This window comes from Archocentrus centrarchus, chromosome 10 (assembly GCF_007364275.1).
Source record: "Archocentrus centrarchus isolate MPI-CPG fArcCen1 chromosome 10, fArcCen1, whole genome shotgun sequence".
NCBI lineage: Eukaryota > Metazoa > Chordata > Actinopteri > Cichliformes > Cichlidae > Archocentrus > Archocentrus centrarchus.
This window is the reverse complement of record NC_044355.1, coordinates 13,981,538-14,007,046: the sequence shown is the minus strand read 5'-3', so window position 1 is coordinate 14,007,046 and position 25,509 is coordinate 13,981,538.

Here is a 25,509-nt window from a genome sequence, read left to right as displayed (position 1 = left end):
AGGTTGCCTGAGACGGGCACAGAGGTTGAAGCTTCTCAAAGCACCTGAAAGGTTAAAAAAAGGAAAGAAAGGGAAAAAAAAAAACCTCTTTTGAGGTTGGCACTATGAATGCAAGGAACTATGAAGGTAAGAAACTGTAATGATATTTGTCAAAAATATTTTGGCTACAACGATTAATAAAAAAAAAGTTTCAGTTTCTGCAGGTCAAAGATGAAATAGAATTATCTGTTCAATGTGCCGCCTTCATTTTCGCAACGATTATATTTGCTGTTGGCTCCTCTAAATACAGGCTTTATAAAGTGCACCCAGCCAAGGTTTAAAAGAAACTAAAATAAATTTTGTCTTTGGGAAGGAAAGCAGTCTTTAAAACTGTTTTGAGATTAGACCATACACTATACACATTTTATTAGGTACACCTGTTCAACAGCTTGTTAACACAATATATCTAATTAGATAATCACATGGCAGCAATTCAGTGCATTTAGGCATGTCATGCTTAGACATGGTCAAGATGATCTGATGAAGTTCATACTAAGGATTAGTACCCTCAAGTACATCTTCATTTACAGAGCTATTGGCAATATCAAAGAAAATGCTTCTCTAAACAAATATGAAGTTCAAACCAAGCATTAGAATGGGGGTGAGGGTGTGTGTGTGTGTGTGTGTGGGGGGGGGTGTCTTAGTGACTCAGAACATGTCATTATTGTTGGTCTGAGTATTTCAGGGATGGATGACCTACTGGGATTTTCTCACACAACCACCTTTAAGGTTTACAGAGAGTGGTCTCAAAAAGAGAAACTATCCAGTGAGCAGCAGCGCTCTGTGCGAAACCGTCTTTTTGATGGCAGAATGGCGAAACAGCTTCACGCTGATAGGAATGCAAATAACCACTTGTTACAACCAAGGTATGCAGAAGAGCATCTCTGAATGTGCAACATGTCAAAGTTGGAAGCAGGTGGTCTAGCAGAAGACCACACCGGGTGCCACTCCTGTCAGCTAAGAACAGGAAACTGAAGCTACATTTCACCCTGGCTCACTAAAATTGGGCAGCAGAAGACTGAAAAAAGATTTCCTGGTCTGATGAGTCTCAACTTCTGCTGCAGTGTTCAAATACTAGGGTCAGAATTTGGCATAAACAACATGAAAGCATGACTCCTTCTCATCTTGTATCAACAGTTCAGGCTGCTGCTGGTGGTGTAATGCTGTGGGGGATATTTTCCTGGCACACCTTTCACCCCTCAGTACCAACTGAATGTCATTTAAACACCCCAACCTGAGTATTGTTGCTGACCATGTCCACCCCTTTATGATCACAGTGTAGCCATCTTCTGATAGCTTCCAGCAGGATAACGCACCATGTCACAAAGCTCGAATAATCCCATGTTGGTTTCTTGAACATGAAAATGAGTTCACTGTACTCCACAGTCACCAGATTTCAATCCAATACAACCCTTCTGGGATGTGGTGGGAGATTCACATCATGGAACTGACAAAACTGCAGCAACTGTTTGCTGCTATCATGCCAATATAAACCAAAATTTTCCCAGCCCCTTATTGAATCTATTGCATGAAAAGGAGTCCAATCCAGTACTAGTTAAGTGTAAAAAATAAAGTTGCCAGTAACCCCATGTTCACTGATGTCACATTCTCATGTCATGTTGTTTCATGTGTATTGACAGAAAAATAAAGTTAATGAAATTGGCAAATTAGTGGTGATTTTTAAAAAAAATATTCCTCACATGCTGGCATTCAACATTTACAAGCTATCTGTAGTATAATACAGTAATAACATAAACATGGCTCACACAGCTTACTACAACTTCACATGGAGGGCTACCTAATAAACCCAAATTAAGCAGTAAAGTAGTCACAAATCACAGCCACATGCTTGTGCTTACTGCAACATAGTAGCTGTACAAAGAATATGCGGCTTCAATTTTTCAGCTTAAATTATTGTGACGGCAAGGAAAATAGCGACTTTTAGAGCATTCATTCACTTCTGAAATTGTGTCATTGCTTTTTTTTTTTTTTTGCCAGCTGAGACCATTTAGAGTGCATATCCTCTGATACAAGCTCTGAATGGCTTTGCCATTTTTCTTGCTTCTTTTGTGCTTGATTGGCACAAAAAACATAATTCCATGTCATTAGTAGCCTCAGGTACATCTTCATTTACAGAGCAATTGGCGGCTCTTAAAAAAAAAACCCTCCAGTGCAAAAGAAAATGTTTCTCTAAACAGAACTTGTAACACAGCTACAACACCATCATGTCACTGAGACAGTTAGCTTAATACCCCTGTATCGCTCAAGACAACGATACCACACTCAGGAAATGACACAGTTGCAGTCTAAGTTTTAGCCTGCTTATATATATATATATATATATATATATATATATATATATATATATATATTGATTGTTTGTTTAGAGAGCACAGTTTGAACATCTGCTTCACCGAATGTGTATACCCAAGAATAAGAACGAACTAATGCATGCTGTTCCCCTCCACGCCTAAAGTCCATTGATGCAATTGAAATTTCACCAGTTTGTGTTGATTCGGTTTATTTACTAATGTAGCCAAAGAGTCAAACAAATGAAAACAGAGACACAGCTATCTCTGTACCTAATCTGCTACTTTATATTGATAGATATAAACCCTCTCTTGGACCTCATTTGTTCTTCTACCCATTAATCCATGGCTAGGCATTCTCCATCCAGGGGCTTAGTAGCTCTCTATTCTTTCCTTCCTAGTTGGAGATTGGGAACACCATAGGGGGGCAAAAGATCCTGCAGAATACCAATTGGCCACACCAGGGGGGAGAAGGATGAGGGATCTCGATTATAGATTTCACTTGAAACATTTTTTTTTTTCCCAACTCCTCTTCTCATTCAAAAACCTAGAGACTGGTGAAGGAGAACAGGGACAAGTGGACTTGCAATATTTCAGCACGCAAGGGCATCATCATGCTGGTCTTTACTGATGTTAAATAGCAGGTCTCTGGACGGGGTCTGAAGTTTTTTCTCTGCGGTTTACAAATTACAATCCTGACACCAAAAGTGCAGGCACAGGAAGGAGTGAATTGCTTTTCTAAGATGATTTCACTGTGTTCTATACAGTGATTTGCTTTGTAGGTACAAGGTATGTCAGCAGAGATGAGAGAGAAGCAAAAAGGAGGAGGTGAAGAGGGATTGGAATAGCTTCATTCATCATAAGGTTGCCTGCGATTTCTCCCGCCTCTGTGATTCCGCATGATCTGGGAGGATTTAGTTTGAGGTCTAAGACCCTTCGAGACAAAACTGTACAAATTGAGTTTGATAGTTACCAACCCTTATATTCTGCAATAAATCTAGTCTTTGCAATAGAAACTCATACATCTCAATTGACTTCATTGTATATGTACTGTGTGGTTTTAAACAGCAGACATTTGTTGTTGTTTTTTTTACTTCTTCTTTTGCAAACATTAAATAAGAATTTGAATTTTACATCACTTGAATGCAGATAAGCCATGGGCTCTCACACCTGCAACAGCACTGGTATTAAGTGAATACATTAATATGAGCCTAAGGCATATCTCACTTAAAATTGGACATCACAGAGGTGGATAGGTCTCTGATAAATTGCTTTAAAAACAGCAGCCTTGTAGCCTTTGCAGTTGTGCATTTTGTATTCTCTTGTGAAAAAATAAATTCCTTCCAGTATTATTTAGAATGGCCCCTATTATTTTCAACTTGAAATCCTTAATTCAGTTGGAATGATTTACAGTGCACCAAGAATTTTTTTTTTTCAAATGCACATTGTAAATGATGCAGTTACTGTGTACTTTTTGATCTTTGCCAGTACATTTGAAGAAATCCTGACTTCAACCAAGGCCTTCACTTCAAGGAAAGAAAGCAGCCACTGTTCGTTGTAAGTTGCTCAAATATTATATGATAGCTCAAAAATAAATATTTGCCCAGAGATGCAATCATGCAGGCTGATAATCCAGCACCTGGCTGTGCCCTAGAGGCCAGTGGAGCAACCAACGACCGAGACTTGGGGTTTGTGTGGCGGCGATCAATGCCGATTGCTGTAGCTTCCCTCTGTCAGTCAGTGAGCATGTTATCTGCCCTCACCCTTCACTCAATAACAGATTCACTCATTCACTCACTCATTCATTTGCTCACCCCCTCATGCACTGCAGCAGCCAGACAGGCCATCAGTCCTCTCTTTCTTTTAAAATAACAACACTGCCCCCTTTTGGTCAGATTCATCTGTCACCTGGACAGGCTGATGTCCCACCTGAAAAACGACTGCACCGAACAATTTCTGACACTCACCCTGTCTCTCTGATTCATAAATCTTCTTTGGGAGAAAAGAGAGACTTTTTTTTTTTTTTTTTATCGAGAAATGGTGAAAAAGGGTTGAAGGTTGATGTACTTTTGGTCGGCCTGACTTGGCTATTTCTCTGACTGAATCACGGCCACTCAGAGCTTGTTACTGAGACACAGCCATTTCACAAGTGGTGTGGATTCACAGTGAAATAGTGCTTGTGGGAGAGCTTGTGGCTGGACTGGATTCTCCGGGGGGAGGGTAATTATCCGTTATGATCACTGGGAGACGACATGAGTCTGTGTGACAGCTTTTGTTATTATGACCGCTGAGAAGAGTAGAGGCAAAAAAAAAAAAAGATGATTAAAAGAGTGTCTGCCCTCCTTGTGTCTTTGGAGGAAGAAGTATGGTGACACCCGGGTGTTTTCTAAGTATGTGCTTTGACAGCAGTGTAGTAGAAAGAGCTGGCAGAGGGATGGACATCAAGAAAAGAGTGTCCAAAGAGGGTGTTGGCAAGATGTTTGAGGCCCTTCCAGCCCCTCCTCACTCACATTGTTGCTTAGAGACATTTGGAGAAAATGCAAATGAGCAGGAAACAGAGGGACCGCATGATTGTATAAACACTTACACAAACACAGCCACCACAACAGCCACACAGAGCACTGTGGTTAAATGGCTGATTATGATAACAACTGATAAATTAATGGCAGCATTAATCTAATTTATACACAGCGTGCAGTGACAGTTCTTATAATTTGAATAATTAAAGTTCAGAGAAAAATTTAACCATAGATGTAACATGAATAATGATATCAGAGGGTTTCCTGTCTTTGGTTTTTTTTTTTTTTTTTTTTTTTGTTAATGACAATTTCACATGTCAAAGAAAAATGCACAAAAGCTAAAGGCTAGCCAGTTTATATGGCCATGTCCCCAATGCAGCATCCCATGACAGTTGTTAATTATTATCAACCATTCACCAATTCATTGCAGAACATTTTTAATTAGACCACAAAATATCAGCCTTTTCCTTACAAAGGCTTAATGGGATTTGGGTGTTTCAGGGTTTCAGAGAGTTCTACTGACACTCGTGTAGTTCCATGACAAGTCACGGATTAGATTGAGGATGGTTTATTCATTTTTGGTGCACTTTATGGCCACTTGTTTTCATCTCGGTGCTTAAAGCTTTTCTCTTGTTTATGCCCCTCTAAATATAAACATAAAACATTGGTTTTGAAGCGTGAAGAAAGAGCTGAGATGCAATATAAGTCACAGAGAGAGAATGAGAAAAAACTATATCTACCAAGCTTTTCTTTTTTTTTTTTTTCATGGTGATGAATTAGAAATGTGTAGGAGTCTCAATACACTGGTCTCACAATTCCCTTGCTAAAAGCCCAAGAGGGTATGCAGAAAGCAGCTGAGTCCAGATTTCAGCATTTCATCTCAAATGTTTGTCTTTGTTTTTATCGCTTGTTTTCTATATAGGCCATAAACTTTTGTAATGAATATACAATGATAGAAAATTCTTATTTAGAGACTAACAAGAAGACAAGTGCAAAGATAAAAATCAAGTAGTAGAAAACGCCGCGTGGGTGGAATTCGTAACAAATGATGTTCTATATTCAGAAGGTGTTCATAAAAAGACAAGTGTTATCAAAATAACAAGTTATAATAATAAACAGCACTTAATCAGATAACACCTGACTGATGTGGGACCTATTCACAGTACTTAAAACTGTCACTATTATTTTTTAAGACATATGGTGCAACAAAGATTTAAGACTAAATAATACAATACATGTAAATTAACTTCAGCTTTTCTGCAATGAATGATTACTTAGGAACAACAAATTTACTAAAAAAAATAGATAAGTAAGACCTGCTTTGGAGAAGTCTTCCAAAATACCTATAGTGGTATATCTTTGGTGCTGTGGGTGGTATAGATATGGCAATTCCACCATGAGCACAACCAGTCTCATTGGGCTCAATCTCAAGTGGGGTCAGGACCTGTTAGTACTTGGATGGGCAATATCAGATGTGTGTGATTTCTAGAAAATGCTTAAAGGCACAGAGTAAAGCACTGTGCCATTGTGGTTTGTAGCAAGAAGTGCCTTGCATATTGAGGCAGAGCAGAAAGTACGAGTGCGTGTAAGATTTGGTAACAAACGTCCATGAAAAGGTGGTCGGGGTACCTGTGCATTTAGCAGCTGAAGAGACAGCTCTTTGGGAGTTGCCCCATATTCAAATTTACAAAAGATATAAAAATAAATACTGGACTTTCAGTTTGTTTTTCTGTGTCTACTGATTGTCTAAATACTGAAACACTGCTCAAATGTTTGCATTAAATTAAGAATGTACAATAATATTGCATTCCTATTTTGTGTTTACAGCTTGTCGTTGCACTCGCAGGTTGTTAAAATATAATGGGGTAATGTGTCTTCAGCAGAGAATGAAGTTGCACTCCCTCTGTGTATCTAAGCCAGCAAGTCCAGTTCCACATGTGTGTTTGTGCATCATAGTTTGCCTTTTTGAAAGTAAAAGCCCTACCCCCATTTTACAAAGTGATGAGAATAAAAGTGATTCTCACTGTGAAACAGTACAAAGAAGAGCAGCAAAACAGTAATAAAGTCTCTCCTCGCAAAGGAGGGCTCAGCATCAGTTGGTAGAATATGATGGCAGCTCAATGTATGTCGCAATGCAAGCGTGGGATGACTTTGTGTGTATGCATCTCAATGTATGTGTGTGTGTGTGTGTGTGTGTGTGTGTGTGTGTGTGTGTGTGTGTGTGTGTGTGTGTGTGTGTGTGTGTGTGTGTGTGTGTGTGTGTGTGTGTGTGGCATTAGTTAATGCATCTATTTACTTTGGTTTCAGATGCAGCAGCTCAGGCACATCATCCATTATTTCTGAATTGTATTTGTTGCACCTCTAAGATGATGTTTCATAAATTTTTTTTTACCTCAATAGGCTAACAAAGCTAACAAGTTTCTGCCTGCCCCTCTAGAGTAGCACTGGCAGAAGAATGGCCCAGCCTACTGTAAACCTAGCTACATATGACAGCAGAACATCCCTCCAGCTTATCAACTGTAGCATCTGTCGTGGTTTAGCAGTTAGCCAGGTCCCAAATCTGTGATTACTACTTTTTTGCTGAAGAGCAGTGCTGCAAAATCTGTTGTGTCGCAATTAGGGTCAAATAACACTATGAATGTACACTCAAACTTTTTATTTCCAAAACATGTTATAATATAACATTGGATACATTTCTTTTCACTTCCTATTTGGTCTTCTAGGTTGGATTGAACATACCAAAAAATAAATAAATAAATAAAAAAAATCAGAGAATAAGCAGCAGAATCGAAAATGTGTCACCACATGCCCCAAGGGGTCCTGAGCAAACTTGTGCTGGGAGTCTCTCCCCCCCAAGGATTCAATAAAGAAGAAAATGTGCAATATGTTTCAGAATAATGCAAGAGAAATGCCATACATTAAAATGGAGTCTGCTTTGCCAGTGACATTAGGATACATTATTTAATATGTTTGGGGTTTTTTTTGTTTTGTTTTTTTAATAATATGTGATTACTAACAATATTAATGGGGAAAACCTTAAAATGCAGATGGTTTTGTCATCACTAGATTTTGCTCTGAAACTGAATTCAAATTATGCTGCAGAACCAGAAATCCTCTCCTCAACATTCACCCACACATGCTTCTTTTATTAATGTAATATGAATATCCCCGTATTTTGACTAGTATTTAAACCCGTTCTTGTAAATCACCAATTGTCATGGCAATGTTATAGTATACTACCACTGCACTCTGTTCTGCCAGTACTGGAGGCTGGCTGCAGTTTGTGATAGTAATATAGTATCTGACAATCCACCATCTAGTGCTTAGTGCCTTTAATATCCTGTTTCACTGTAACACCATTATTTAACTGTTCTGCCCAGGTTTGCTTCTTTCCAAAAATGTGCATCAGTATGACCTGCCACACACTATTTATTTAGTTATAATAAATATAGTATGTAAGTATAGTTTTGTATTTTTAGATTCAAGCATCAATAAAATACACATCTGTAAGGCCATTTTGTGTATATAGTTCTGACAAAATATAGGACAAAAATGCATCTTTGGATGCTGTGAATAACAACATCTGATGCAGTGAGAGGTATTACCCATGAGGTATTAGGAATATAATATCATACAAGCATTTTTTGGTCGGCAGCTGTCCAAGAGATCCCCCTGCTGTTACTCTTTTATTTTGCCAAAAGCAAAGACTCTACAGCACAAATGTGTTTGGAGGAAAAACAGAAGTTTGGCTAGTTTGCCGATCTACAAATCTGCCATGCAGTTGTTATTTACTGTATGTATTTATTCTTGCATCCCTTTGTCCTTAAGGATAATGCCACTTTGATGCCATCCTCTCATGGCCTTTACAACATTTGCAGCGGCATTTTGACATGGGTGGGCGGACCCTAGGGCAGTGTGCCGGCTAAAAGCAACTTGGCTAACCAAGTTGACTGTGTGTATGTGTGTATATGTGTGTCTGTCCCTAATTCGGCTGTACAGCCTCGAAGGCAGATAGAGGTAGAGAGAGAAAAACACCTTACTCTCTCATGGTTTGACTTTACCTCTATAGTGTAGGTATTATCAGGCCATGGCAAAAGGGGGTGAGGAAGGGGCCTCTGTAATAGTTTTTATAGGTTCACCACTGCCCTGTCTCTGCACCTGGCATTTATCTTCCCCTGGAGGTGTAGCAAATGATTTTAAATTAATAAGTAGGTACAGGATGGGGTGACTGTGATGGGATAGGATGCCCTGAGCAGAGAGAGATGAATAACTAGCTGCACAGTATACAGTAGAGCTTTCCATTCTGTTTTACTTTATGCTTAAGTGTCCATATGGCTAAATCTTTTTCTCAGTGTAGCTGCAGCCATTTGTTGTCTTAGAGGAACATTATCATAGAGTTACTAGAAAGCTATAGAAAAACAAGTAGTGTAATCTTTCGGCAAGGCTGCATCTAAAAAACATTTCGAAAACCCAGTCCCTGTTGTTATCTTGGTCCATTAGTTCACACACAAGTAAGACACTTCTAAAAACATGATGATCACTATTTCAGATGTCTGTTCCACAGTTTCTGCCTGGCCCCCCTGTGTCGCTCCCCTTTTTTCAAGTTGCGCCTTGCATGGCAGCAACAGTGACTGCGCTCTTTCTTCACTTATATTCAGAGTTAAACATTAATAGGTGCAGTGAAGTTCCAGCATGTACACACCCTTGCACAGATTTTTGTCCTTTTGTTTTCAGGCCTATTGTTCATGACAGATGTTACTGAAAACTGTAAGAGTGTCTATTCTATAGACATCCTGACTGCCAAAGAGTCACTTATATTTAATCATGTTTTAGTGTTGGGGAAACTCTTTGCTAACATGAATTAGCTCTCTTTTTATTTTTGACGTAGCCAAGTAGCTTTGCTAGCAAAACTAAACCAAGCACTATGTGAAAGCTGCAACAACTGAGTGAAACTAGAACAAATAGTGAGTGAAAACAAAGCTTCCACATAAGACACAAACATGGATCCTGGATGTCATATGAATTCGTTTTAGACTTGGGAACCCAGTATGTCAAAAAACAAAACAAAAAAACCAGGAGCGTTGCTTTGATCATTTCAACAAAAACGGTATGTGAGCTTATCAAATATGAAATTACTACCTAGCACCAGCTGTTTTTCTTTTTTACAGTGTGGAAACAGGTTGTGAAATGAGCATGCAGCACTGCTGCGTTAGTGTTGTTTTATTAGTCAATGTTAATAGGGGAAAAGGTAGGTGTACTCAGCGGGTAACCATCTTTCATTATCGCCTTTTAGCAACGTTTGGCTTTTGACAACATAACTGATTTTTATCTTCTGATGGCTGTTGCCCACTCCTGTGAACAGGCCATTATGGTTCCAGGTGTTTAGATGTTTAAAGTCAGAGGAGAAGCATGGTGGGAGTTTGAAATAAATAGCATGTGTGAATGAATTTTTATGCAGTGCCCCCAGCCCTCTCAGATTCTGGTTGGAAAGATGCCTTCAGTTTTTGCATTTTATAATCCCACCCACACACATGGGGTTGCACACGTATAAAGGTACATGAACTCAAAAAAAAAAAAAAAATTGGGAACACATGAACACATTTCTCCTTGATGGTACTAAAGCACATATTTAAATACAATTCCATGAACAAAGGCAGAGAGAGAGAGAGCACTTATACCACAAGTAATATGAAGTACATGATCTGCAGTCCACGACTTGCTCGGATGAGCCCTTGCCCACATTTTAAAACACCACACACTGAAGCTTTTTTTTTTTTTTTTGCACATTTGTCCACACAAAGTGACTTCAATGTTTTACTTTAAATTTGCCAAGAGACAAGAACAGTGTCATTAGATTGTTCATTATGCTTTTCAGCTACAGAGTAATAGAAGCTAGAGAAGTTAATTCCCTCAAAATTAATTACTTTTCCAAACTTTGTTGGAGACTCAGTCATTTACATATTTATAATTCATGTCAGAAAAAGCAAATGTCTAGTACATGCCATTGCAAGCTGTGCTTTACTTGTTGAGGAAGGACTTTGTTTTCTCAGGTTACTTAGTTGCAGCAAGTCCAACAAGGCTGTACTTAACACTGTTGTTAAGCAGGTATAAAGATTTACCATTCTCATTATCATAAATTAGCATGTAAGCATGCTAACATTGGCATATTAGCTATAAGAATGTAGGTGCTGAAATAGTTCAGACATAAGTTGTACAATTGAGTTGTCATTGAGATATTTGTTTCTTTAAGCCCACATACGCCAAATCGGTGATGACACAAAAAATATCTACAATATTCAACCTGAATTAAAGCCTGTACTTTGATTCCAGTAACACGTTCCTCAAAAGCAGCAACAATATTCAGCATATAAATGCTTCGTGCAACAGTTTGCTGTACTATTGTTTTTCAGGTTGTGTTAAACACGATTTTCCCAAAAAAAAACACACAAAGCAAATAAATGACTTATTTTCAGCTGGAAAAAAAAAAGCTTAAAAATGTAGTAGTTTGAAGGGAGCTGGTGTTATATCAACACAGCATAATGATGTCAACTTTCAGCCACTGGCTTAAAAATTGCTGTGTTATTTACTGGCTACAGCACAGCTTTTTTTTTAAAAACCCGAGAATGGTTTATTTATATTAGGCATAAAAAATTTGCTCTGAAATTAAATGTTTTATCATTTCTTCCACTTCCTTCAATGCAAGTGTTTGCAGTAATTGTCTTATGCCCATCTAAGTTATGTTGCAGTGGGAGGTTGCTATCATCTGCTGATAAAAGGATTTATTGTAAGTTGTAAAAAGAGATGAAACATTAATATTTTGTAATTTTTTGTGACAGAAACAACAATGCCATCAGGGTCTGGTTACATATTAAAATATATCCCAAAACAGAGCCCTGAGAAAAAATATAATCAAGTATCCATTAAGCAGTACAGTGCACCAAAGGTGTGAATTCTACATTGGGTTTACGCTGCAAAACAAGCAAATTATGAAGTATATTCATTAAAAAATGAAGTTGTCTTATGAAGTTCTGACTGGCTTTTCTCTTTCTTGTTTTGAATGAACCACCCTTCATGTTTTGCAGCTCAGTAATAACTTGTTAAAGCTCTTCAGTTATGCAGCCCTTCTGCAGCTTGTAACCTTGTTTTTGATGTTTGATAGCTGAAGCAAACTGGGCTTCTTTTGTATTGTTTGCCTTCATACTTTAGTAAGAGTAACTATAGCCTGAATGTTATGTTCTTGAGCTATTGTACAATTTAAAGCCTAACTGAAAAAGAAACTCTAACTCTCTGAGTTGGACAGATGAATTGGGTATATTCACCCTGGCAGTTGTGTCCAAGCTTATTGCCACTGTTTTCACTGGCAACAAACCTGTGAAACTACCATGAAGTATCCCCCTGTCTCAGAAAGCAACACATAGCTACTGTGCTAAAACAAATTAATTTTTTTAGTGTATCCTTTAGTTGTGTGGAGGAAAGAGTTAGTGCAGCAACCTAGAACTGAGCTGATGCACTGGAAGCATTACAGAATATACTTTCTTCTTTGTCGGGAAGAAACTATATTACCTGTACATTAGTATGATGAGAAGTATACTTCCACACTAGTGGTGCTGAGAAGAAAGCGGGGAAGTCAGAGTAGGAAAAAAGGGAGGAGTAGCCTGAAAAAACACAGTGATGAGGAAAAGGAAGGGGGTACAAACAATGATGGGACACACTAGAGAGATCAGTTTGACATCCAAAAGCAAACACGCAAATAACCCCAAAGGTTATTCAAAGGTAGTTATTGCACATAAGCCCTGTATATCAGAAGTAAACTTTCTCAGATTTGAAAAGCATTTCTCCAGAATAAAACAGGTCACATTGGACAGAAATCCATCTCCAGGGCTTGTCGCATCCCTCTGTTTGTTATGTAGTCTTTCACTGAGCCACAGCACACCAGATTAAGGGGGCCTGGCTGCTACATCTCATCCCATGCACCACTGACATGAGGCAAGCACACACACCTGCATAGTAGACAGATATTATGCAGCATAACGCTCACTTGCACATCTGTTGAGGAAGAGACTGGATGATTTATTTATTAGCACCCAATTAAAACTTCAGGAACAAGAACACTTCAATGGGAATATAAATATCAAATAGAGCAAGCGCTACACGACTATTTAGTCATGCAATCTGGCTTTTTCACCACGGCATGCTAGAAAAAGAAAGAGAAGCGGAAGATCAGGAAATGGAAGTGGAAACACTCAGATCTTTTGTGCCGCAAAAGAATCCTTTATTTCACTCATGTCATTTTCACCACCTCATCTACTCTTTCTTATAATTTCTTTTTCATGTTCTTTTTTTTTCTTAAGGGAAACAGGGTCGGTATTTCGTTTTGACAGAAGCTCTGACCACAGTATAGGCCAATCGATTGGCCTCATGGTTTAGTGCAGGAATAAATGTTGTGGGCATAGCCAAAGGCTAGAGAGGACTGATTGTGTGGCATTTGTTAAGCTCACCAGGAGTCAAGAGCAGTATTGTCGGGGTGAATATGGATTTTGGCATAGCTGAAAATGGAATGACTACTTTCATTGCAATCAGATGTGCACATGAAGTCACTGTAACTGTAGGTAACATACATACAGTAGACAGGCACATGCCTTATCTGTCACTGATGCTTTGCGCTTTCTAGATGTAATACTCCATTATAACTCTTCCTTACAGCAAAAGAGGGATTTTTGATGTTCAGGACACATGGCCTACTTCCTCTTGAATTAATCTGTCAAGCCTAAGATGCTTTTAAGGATAAGTGTCTTCTCTCACACAAGATCTGAGATTCATTTGAAAGTCATTACTTAATTAAAAAAGATTGGTATCAGGAGGTTAAAGAAGGGGGGAAATCTCACAAGGGAATTGCTAATTTCCACAGAGATACAGTATAGACATCAATTATACTTATAAAAATATACTCGGGGGGGAAGTGTAACAAAAAAGTGCTATAGAGCTCCCTTTCAGCGATATATACAGTGAGAAAATATACCTTTTAAACAATAAAGTGCATGACATCAGTAATAATAAAGAAATTCAGAGTGATTCTTTTTTTTTTTTATTAGTGAAATAGTCAGATCACTTGTTCTACAGCTATTGCTGCTCATTTGTAATGTACGACCACAAGCTTCTTTTCCATATAAATGTCAGCATATAAATGAAGGACAGAGCTTCAGGATGGCATGACAAGCATATTCCTGTCTGTCATACCTGTACGCTGGTATACCAAACCAACACTGTAGAAGTACAGTCCGTGACCCCTCACCAGCTTGAACTTCTCCTGCGAGTCTTTTGAGACAGCTCTACATTGGGTTACAAAAGTATTGCTTATTAACATGCTTATATTATCTCAATCCTTATATGCTACAGGAAGCTTATGCTGTTTTTGCACAGCTACTGCTGTCACTTGTAATTTTAATCTCTCAGGGGATAACTAACTTTTTTTCAATATTTTATTATTACTTTTCATTTGCTAAATATTGTAGATGCTGCACATGGTCTATATTTACACTTGCTAAGGTCTGGTTACAGTGCCAGTAAAGCCACTCCAGATGGGAGGTCTGTTGTGTTTTTTGTGCTTTTATATATTGTATTCCACAGTTAACACCTTCTTTTTTCTGTTAAGACTAAATTAGTACAACTTTGTTCCTACTTTAATATTATTTTCATTTCCACTTGTAATTGGCTTTTTTAAAGATACATCTCTTACATTTATGTATACTACATTTACTGTACCCCTTGTTACACTCTTTTGAAATGTTTCCCTTTAAAAAGAGAGAGACCAAGTGAGACTGAAAATGAAAGGGGAGAGTCTTGTTAAAGGCAAGTTAAATCACTCACAAAACAGCAGCACATCTGTAAAATTAATAGAAAAGCTTTTCATAACAGGGTGCCGTCTGACATGCTGGCAGTCTGCCACCTATCACCAGAGTGTCCTTATTACCTCTGACATATTAGATGTGATGTGTTCTGTGACTCTGGTAATAAACTAGAACCCCCTACATTCACAGTTTCTACTGACAGGTCCACATCATCAATATGTTCTATTTGATTCTGTCTTAGCCTCTTTCTCATGCTGCCACTCATTTTAATAGGACAGATGGTCCAATAGGTGAGCGCTAGATTTACAGATGAGATGTCGATGATATGCACACATATTTTGTCTCATTTTACCAATATGGGTTTTAAATGTATGCAACCCATTTAAATGTGTCAACATGTGTATCTGTCTCACATTTCTTTTCATCAGTCGTCGAGTGAACACTTCCCATCAGCGAGCTGTCTATTTGACACAGATCTTCTTTTGCCGCAACGTCAGAAGCAAGACAGGGCCTGAGCAGGGCAGTGGGACCTGGTAAAGATTTGTCAGACTGGTCGAAAAGGAAAACCTGCACACAGGCCAAGCTTAAGATGATTTATAGGGCTTATTTCTGAGAATGGTAAAGTGAAATTAATCATGTTCCCACCTGACATCGCTGCTCAGCAGTGATAAATGACAAGCTGCCAGGGATAGACAGTGAGCCATCCATGTAGCGCCCGCCGATGTGCTCTTTCCTCAGATAGCCTGACCTGGGGTGCTGCTTTGCCAGATGCCCCCCATGGATGGCCAGTGCCAGGCGCACAGGGGCCAACCCGCTCTCCTCCCATTGTAATCCCCCCCACCCCCAGCTGTGTACCCATGCAGGGGCCTAATGACTTGGGGACAGGCTGCCAAGCAGATGGAAAGTGGAACAGGGCTTACCCCATCAGGTACCAGAGCTGTCTGATGGCAGGCCCTCTGAAGGCCACAAACTAAGTTATGTGTTGCTTCTGCAAACAGTATGTTAAAGAAAGGACAATGCGTATTCATGTTATTCAAAATGTGAAATGTAAACTCAAATGTGCGTTGGAGGCAGAAGCCGTGTTTTTCAAAATTACTTTCTTCACACGTGGAAAAATGTGGCAAAATTTATATACGTATAATTTACTGCACACCTGTCATGTGATTTAGACTAAAATGAGGTGTGAATAGAGCTTTCTTCACAGCAAACATTTCAAAAGGCAAAGAAATGAAAATGACAGGTTTATTTGGTGACAAATTCATTATGGCTACAGTCCACTTAGAGGAAGTCCAGGTATTGTGCCTTATTGGAACATTTAATGGATCTGAGCCATTCCCACTGTTGTTAATCACAATTGTGAGTTGATGCCAAAATAAAAGAACTTACGTCTGTGGCATGGTCGGATTTGACCCAGCAGTAATCACTTTGGTGATTATTTATGTAGATAAATACATGGCAAATTATGGTATGCAACAATGAATATAAATGGAAAAATAATAATAAATTCATGCAATCGTATACGAATGTTATATAATATTGATAGAACTGTTTAATGCCAAGAAAGTGCATTGACTCAAGTCTCAAGGTACAGTACAAACATGCAATTATTTTCACCACAGACACACACATCTCCTGTCTCTTGGTTACAGTGCAAGGCTTGTGCTTAATTGCTAACATGTCACTGCGCATCTGGTAAACCTGTTATGTCATAATAAAGAAAAATATCATATAGCATATGAGTGTTGCACAATATTAATAGAACTGTTTAATGCCAAGGAACTGCACTGACTCCAGTTTTAATGTACAGTGCACATAAGATAAGATAAGATAAGATAAGATAAGATAAGATAAGATAAGATAAGATAAGATAAGATAAGATAAGATAAGATAAAACTTTAATGATCCCACGACGGGGAAATTTGCGCATTACAGCAGCTCAGTACAGAAAACTAAAAATAGAATAGAATAAAGTAAAATAAAATAAAATAAAATAGAAAAACACTATACACATATACATAAGCACTATATACAGAAAATATATAGTCAATACACACATGTACATATACACACATATACACACACATCAAAACATTATATACAGATATCAAAATATTATATACATTTGTAGCCGGTAAGGTACACAGCATATGCAGATGTTTTCATCTCAGACACACACACACACACACACACACACACACACACACACACACACACACACACACACGTCTCCTGGCTCTTGATTGTACAGCAGGGCTTGTGCTTGATTTCTTATATTTCACTGCACACCTGGCACAATTGACACCCACACAAGCACAAACGCAGGCACCCACTTTATTGGAGATGACACTTGATGTGGGATTGTTAAAATAAAGTGTTGTTTTTGGAATTTAAACTGACTTTTCTCTTTCTTCGTATAAGAAAGTATGAAAGTAAGTATATTTTATCCTCAGCCGGATGGTCTCCCATATTTTCTGAAAACTTTGTAAAAGTTGTCAGAAGTACTTTGAATAACAAAGCAAATATGTACTTACCTATCAAATAAAATTAAAAATTGTTATTTTTATGTTTGGTCACATAAGAGAACATGCTAAGGGTGGTAATCTTAGTGTGTATAATACAACTTGATATCTGATTTTTTGACTCACAGCTCTTACTGTGCCCATACTTGGCCTTGATCCTAATTAATTTTTCATTACTGAAATCCTGATGAAGACCAAATACTTTCTCTTTTTTTATGCATTTTTTTTCAGACAAAAGAACTACTTACAATGTGTCTTTGAAAAAAAAACACTGAATTATGTGAATACAATGATAGCTATATAAACAACATGCCTGATTATTTCATTTTAGAATGTTTTATCTGTGCTTCTTTTTCAGATGAACCCTGTAGCCTGAGTTATATGATGTCGCTGACTATTAGGAGCAGCATTCATCCACACGCTCACCACGAGTTTTTTTGTTTGGTATACAACATTTACCTGGACATTCAGAGCATGGCAAACAATTCCTCCCTCATTAATGTCAGCAATGACACTACAACATTGGTTGTGGCTATTATTTCCCATAAGTCAGGTTAAGCTATTTATTGCCCTGAACAATAATGTAGACATTAGGGGCCTTTGATTGAATGTCTGTGTTTCCCTGTTGTTCTGTTTAGACGTGCATGTGTACATGAAAAATGACTCCCCTGAAAACCCCAAAGCAGTCACCTATGGCATGATTTCACTCTCTCCCATGAAAATAAATAATCTTTACCCTTGACAGCAACATAATTAATAGTGATGTTTAGCAGGTCCATTTCAACGGACCCACTTAATCTAATTTTGTTTCCACTCCACGATTTGTAAATTACGGCAAAATGACGCGTCATTTACCACTGTCTGTGTCTGCGACAATGGCAATTTTTCTTCCTGTGTAATTCTCTCTTTTTGTGGCTCTCTTAGCAGAGGATTTTAAAAAAAGAAACACTCATCTCTTCTTTGCTCTTCCTCCCCCCTCCATTCTTCCTCCTTCTTCCTCTACTTTTCCTTCAGCTGCTTTCCAACTCCCTTACTCCCCTCTCTGCTTTTCTGTCCAATTTAGCGGCATTCTAAGCCGCTGAGACCCTCCAACACATTAGCTGTTTTACAGCTTCCCCAGAACACATTATGAGCACTGATCTAAAATGTCAGCACTACAAATGCCTTGTCCACATTCCATTATTTGCCACTAAATGTTAAGCGTTTATATTCACACAGTGTTACATTGACATTTGAGAACAAGAAGTGAGAGTGTTGCCTGGTGATTTTGCGGCGCCATTACATATCATTTGTGAACATGCTAACAAATGACAATCATCTAGGTGTCCAAAGACCTGTTTCCCTTTGTTCACTGTCCAGAGACTTGCCAGGAAAAAAAATACTTGATATGATAGAGTTATCTATTCATAAAAAATCTCTCTTGAAGTACTGACGGGGAAAAGGTTACACCAGCTTCCGAAAACTGGAGACATTTAGCTTCAAATGTCACAAAAGAATATTCTGCTTAATAATAAGCCATGAAATGAAAAACCTGTGAAACATGACTATGGAAATGTTTGCAATTGCTCAGCATGAAGTTGCAAAAAAAAAATGTAAATCGCTCAAATGGGTTATTTTCCAATACGTTTACTTGATATTTTGTGACATTGCAACATTCAGTTTTACTTGATGCTGACATTTTCCGACCTGATATATGCAGAGTGGATTCTCTTTATTTAGTCTATGGACTACTTTCTACGTCTTGGACATTGTAATATAGTGTACAATGTATGGAACCTAGCCAAAAAACAGAACAAAAAAAAGGACTTTGTCTTGCCTTCTTCTTTTCTAAGAGAATTAATGAGGCAAAGCTAAATGTTTAAACAAACTTCTCAGCTCCAAAGGAGAGCAGGGGCCTGACCTGACTAGCATTCACAATGTCAGCTAGGTGGACTGTCATTTTACACATGCCACAGAGGACTGATGAAGCCTGACAAATGCCACTGAGTAAGAAAAAAAGAAAGAGGGAAAAAAGAAAATACAATTAGTAGGCTCATTGAATGGGGCAGAGGTACTCATTTATTTAAACTGCTGTGTGACAGCTACTAGCTGGTGTCTTTGAATTTCTGTTTTGTGCTGTTCTGTGCGTGCCGGTGTCTTTCCATGTGATATATTTGGATCTCAGCTATTTAGTTGTGCTAGTATGAACTGCTTCGTGTGCTTTATTTGATAACTGCTTTTATTCTCTGCCAGAAGTGGCCACACAGTTTGGCAACATTCAATCCCCACATTAGACTCCATAATGAACAATTATCTAAGTGAGACATGCATTGGGGGGGAGCAGCTTCTGGGAGGGATAACTAGGGTTGTAGAGAACAGTGATTGATTGAGTATCTTGCGGCCAATTCCTCCATGACTTCCATGTTATCAAGTGACAGCAAGAGGAAAATCAGTTTATGTGAGAAGGCTATTCCCTGAGAGAGCGGGAAAGAGAGAAAATTAGAACAAAAAAAGACAAAAGACTTTAACTGAAGAATGAGGTTAGACAAAGAGGGTAGGAGAAAGAGAGATTGAGAGGGAGAGACACAAAATATGTTTTCAGTACAACCATGGCAGACAGCAATGATGAACACTATGTATTGATTAGGTGGAGCAACCTGTAAAACAAGGCCCTTCTGAGCTACATGTAGGTGGCTATGGCAAATGGCTTCACAACAAATGTTCGGCTGTTGTTTTGTTTCCTGTCAGGGTCAAATGCAGCAGCCACGCTGCCCTGGTTAGGAGGAAAAATATGTATTTCCATAGAATACTACTTTGGACAACCTGGAGAGACAGGCTTCTTTGTATACTTGTGTGTGTGAGGTGTATGAGGGTTGGTATCCACTGTAGTCAGACAATCAGGGGATGTCTCTGAGGGACTGTGAAGCGGCCAAGCAAGAGTCTACTGAGGTGTAAACATGAAACAAAAGGAAAATTTGTCAGAGCTGAAGTGAAAAGAAGTGAATTACTTCCTTATACTGAACCCCCTGCCTTCCGGCTTTTTTCTCCCACGCACAAACACCTTGTCAACTTCAACATATGTTGAGCAATACAGAAAATAACCTAAAGGATCTCAATAATGGCATTAAATTTATAAATGCTGTTTAGCTGCACATTGTGATGAAATAAACCAGCGTGGAAAAATGGCACTCAGGAGACGCAAGATCAAAGTGCACAATTAGATGTATTTATTGTGGAAATACTTGATATTGAGGAGAAAAATAAGAGCAGACTCACTACAACACTTCACCCAGTTTTAAATACTCTCACACCCAGCTGATGAATTTAAAAATAAATGTGTTTGTTAAGATTTGTTTAAGTATAAATTAAAAGTATTACAGGATGGAGTTTGAGTTAAAAAAAAAAAAGTTCTATAGCAGTTACAGAGTCCCAACAATGGTAAGAAGTAGGGCAGGACACTCCACCCCCACCGCCCCCATCCCACCACCAAGGTTTAGAGGCTGGCAGTAGCAGAGATGAAGCAGATGGAGACTTGGATGAGGCTTTCTGAGTGACCATGGTGAGGTGGCTAGCACAAATGAAAGTCAGAACGACAGAAAGACAGAAGACCACTGAGATTAAAGGCAAATGGGAAAGTGGCTGACTGGCTTACAGAAGGTGGGCAAGAAAATGACTGGACCAGGGTGATGATGACAGAATTGAGTTTGACAGCGCGGGAAAGCAGAAGTGATTTAGTAAAAGAATAGATTTGAAGACCCAACGCCCAGGCAGACGAATGAGTACAGATCTTCCTTATTAAACGTATGAGCCAGAAAGAGATTTCTCAACAGCTATTGGGTGGGCTACCAGTATTTTCAGCATCCTCAGTCTTAAGATATTTTTTTGAGTGAAGTTTCCTGAAGTTTGGTGAGTCCTTGATTTTTTTTTTTTTCCTTTCTTTCTTTTTCAATTCACTCTTTTAAAGCTCCGGGAAATCCTAATGAATTACTCTGAGTGATTGCGGTTTACAAATTGCTAGTTAATTTGATTAGAAATCCAATCCTTGTGTCTTAAATTTTGGTTGGAGGCTAACACGTTTATTTACTATTGGACATGCTCTCTGGCTTTAAATAAATCACTTCTGTCTCATTTAAGCAGCTTGAGTTAATGTACTAGTACTATTCTCTCTCCCAAATATCCAGAATGATTGACTCACACAGATTGAAGTTATATTAACAGACTGTTTTACATGTCCCGTGGTTCTCTTCTTACAGTGGGGCTCTTAATCCAGCCCTTTAGGTGTCTACTTATGTGCTTTTATAGATGATGGAGCCAACACTGAGCCCACGTCTACGGCACCTACAGCCTTTGCATTTTTCCATTTGCACTTCCTTCTTCGGTACAGCAATACACAATTTTTACACAAAAGCCTTATATAATGAGAGTGAGAAGGGTTTCTATTATTTATTCAGGTGGAAATGGTTTTTCAAAAGCACCCGACGCCTCCTTGCATTTTGGTCTTCTCAGTCGTTATCTCTTCTGTTTTTTGCCATCTCATTCTCTATTTCTTGGGTGATGTACATGTTGTGTGGCATGTATGCATGTGTATTTCTTCAACAATGCTCAGAACAAAACATAGAGCCCCTAGCATTTCAATTAGGTTAGGTCCCTCTCCTACCATGCCGTCGTCTCCTTAAATGAATATTTGCACAGTATTGATTAGCATTAAACCCACAGCGGTGTCTTTCATTTGCATGTAGCAGACAAGGAGGATCATTGGGGAAAAATAATAAATGACATTAGCCATGAAAAAGGGGGGAGAGGGGGGAAAAGTTATGGGATGCAAGAAAAGAGAGGGAATCTAGGTTGCGTGGGTGGTGGCAAAGATATCAAAAAAATCTTTTCTCTCAACAGGGTTTTCCTTAATAATCCAACCATTATCTTGTGTTTCTCTGCTCACCATTGGGCCTCAGACGACCATGCTTTGCGATCTGGCCCTCATCAGCACAGACAGCCAGATAGAGAGAAGAAGCAGTGAGGCTGGCAGAAGTGTAAGGGGTTGCAATGAATGGTTGGCCAGGCACCTCACTGTAGGATACCAGAGAGATAATAATGTGTGGAGGCAAGCAGGAGTCGTGTATGTCTTGCAAAAGAATAATTGCTACCCTTTCAAGAGCCATTTCTTAATTGGCCTGGCTGTTGTTGAGGGGAACTTGGAGAGGAGACAAGTGAGAGAAAGACTGAGAATAAGACTAAGAGAAAGAGTCAGAAGAGGACATGGAGAGAGGGGACTAAGTCTCCTGCCCGCAACTCATTGTGTGCATGCATGTGTGTATGTCTATATGTCAGGGGGGCGGTGCAGGTGTTGCTAAGCCTTCTCTACCTTCTCTGCACCTCTGTTGCCCTGGGAGCAGTAGTCATGGAGCTGTTCTTCAACCAGGAGATATTTCACACACATACACATGCACTATAGCACACATCGACTAAATGCGTGCAGGCTGACAGCAACAGAAATGTTAAAAAAAAAAAAAAAAGCAGACCAAAACAACTAAATACACATGGCACACACTGCACTGTACTATGATTTTTTTGACAGAGCTTGCAGTTTAAGAGGCATTTATTTATTTATTTACAGTACTCTATAAAAAGTCTTGAGTCACCCCTCATTTTGCTTCCAAGGAGCCATACTTTCTTGTAATTTTTTTAAAGTGGTCTTGTTCATTAATTCTGCAGGCTTTCTGAAGGTCCTTCAAAGATTTTCTTTGTACGTTGGCTGTGTGTTCACTCATTTTCAGTCCAGTCCTTGTACCTGACCATTTTCAGAGGAATTTTTGTTTGTTTGTTGAACAACTCAACACTGTTCTATGAATCATTCACGCATAAAAAAGGACCTAACTAAAAGGATGAAACAGTGTTGTCTGTACACATAACAGAAAAAAAACATCTTTAAATTGGAGTTAAATTGTAGGCACTTATTAAAGGCCTATTACAAAAGCACATAATTTGCTCCCATTTCTATAGTTGAATCTACGAACCATGCCAAAGACAAGACAGTTCAACAGGCATAAAACTGAATTTTTTGGAGCAAAAAAGGTGATTCCCAGAGAGCATGTTTGGCATGATGTGCAGTATGAGCTTAAAATTTTGAGGAAACTGGACAAGTGGAGGACAAAAAAAATTGGCAGGCCTAAAAAAAAAAAAATCTATCTACAGCAGATAAATGCTGTCTGAAAGTCATATCCTTTAGAAATAGGAAAAATCCAGCAAAGATCTGACCTGACCTGAGAGATACATCTTGCCGTCCAGCTGATCTGTCTACTGTTATCTGAAACTTCATCAGAAATGGTCTCAGTGGAAGGGTGGCTGTCAAGAAGCCACTCTTAAGGAAAGGAAACAGGGAGAAAAGGCTGAGGTATGCCAGATTACACTGGACTGAACTGGACTGAAAATTAGTGGTAAAGGGTTTTATGGCATGATGAAATTTTTGGTTCCAATCATCATTAGTAGGTACAGAGGACGTCAGGAGAGAGGTACAACAGTGAGTGTCTACAGCCATCTGTAAACCATGGTGGAGGCTCTGTCATAGCTTGGAGCTGCATTTCAGCCAGTGATTTTGATCCACCATGCAGTACCATCTGGAAAGCATCTGACTGGCAGAGCCTTCATTTTTTTTTTTTTTTCAGCATGACAATGATCCCAAACACACTGCCAGTGTAGTTAAAGCATACCTGGGTAGCAAAATACACAATGGAAGGCACAGTCATGGGTTGCCATCCCCAGAGCCTGGACCTCAATATTTTTGAAGAAGTATGGGATCACATTGACAGAGAATGGGAGGAAAGGCAGCCAGCACCCAAAGAAGAGCTTTGAATGTCCTTCAAGAATCCTGGAGAACAATTACTGAAGACTACTTGAAAAAAAATGACAAGAAAGCTGCCTAAGAGTGCTCAGGCTGTGCTGAAGAGTAAAGGTGGTCATACCAAATATTGACTTTCAAGCTGATTAGAATTGTGCAAACTATTTTTGCCTTATATACTGCATTTCCATATGTGTTTGCATATGTTTCAATAAATCTGTCATGGTCCTGGGTTTTAGACCCAGGGGTGTACCCTGCCTCTGCCTATGACAACTGGGATAGGCTCCAGCCTCCGTGCGACCCTGAAAAGGATAAGCGGAAGAAAATGGATGGATTTTCAGTCCCTGGTGGTTCATTGTTTTACTCCTTCCCATGTTTATGAGTTTATTTTCTAATGCTTTGTATTGGCTCCTTATTGTTTTTGTTATCCATGCCCTCAGTGCTCAGTTTTAGTTACAGATAACATCAGTTCCCTTTTGTATTTCCTATGTCTGTTAAGTCCTTGTTTCTGTGTTAGATGTTGTCGTGTTATGTTGGTTCTTGTTTTATTTTGGTTCCCTTTGTCACTTGTGCTTTGCATTTAGTTTTACTTCCTTTGTCTCGTCCACCAGGATTAGTTTCAGCTCTGTTTGTTTTTCCCACCTGTTTCCCCTTCCCTCTCTGTATTTAAATCCTCCGTTTGAGTTGGTCCTTTGTTTTGCTATTCAGTTTGTCTGCCTGTGAGATTCCCCTTGTACATTACCTGCTTGGATTTATGGACTTTTTTGTTTGTTTGTTTTTGCTGCCTGTTGGACTTTTACTTGACCATAATAAATGTTTATTTTTCTTCATTTACGCCATCATCCAAGTCTGCAGGGTCATTCAAAACCTTTGCCCAAAATGTTATTTATTTATCTATCTGCTACAACATGTTAAGTTTTAACTGTACTGTACTGTAATTTTGGGGGGCAAACAAATTTTTTCTTGAGTTCTTGAGCTTCTAAACTCCAGAAAACAGAATAATTTGATTATTATTTATTTTTTGAGGGAGGAGATTTGGTTATTGGAAAAGACCGACTACAAATTCCAGATTATTCTGTGGTCATTCAGCCCTCAAAAGAGATGCATGTCAAAGGCTACCATAAATGAAAAGAAAAATTTAAAGCAGAAGTGCTGTAAAATGTTTATGTCCTGTAGCAGCAATGGACCATAAAATATTTGCAGAAAGTTAATAAGGTTGGCAATCAATACTATTGACATAACAATTACTTATGAAATATGGATGTTCTGGCTTTCAACATAACCTTTATAGCTCTTGTTCCTTTCTACTTTTTTCTCCTTTAAATTTTGATCTGCAGAAAAGGCAGGCCAGTACTAAGAGCAATATTTAATGTATTGTCCCATAAAAATAGAACAGGAAATGCAGAGAGATGTTGAGACAGTGATATGCATATGAAGTCCTACACTGTACTCAAATTTGAT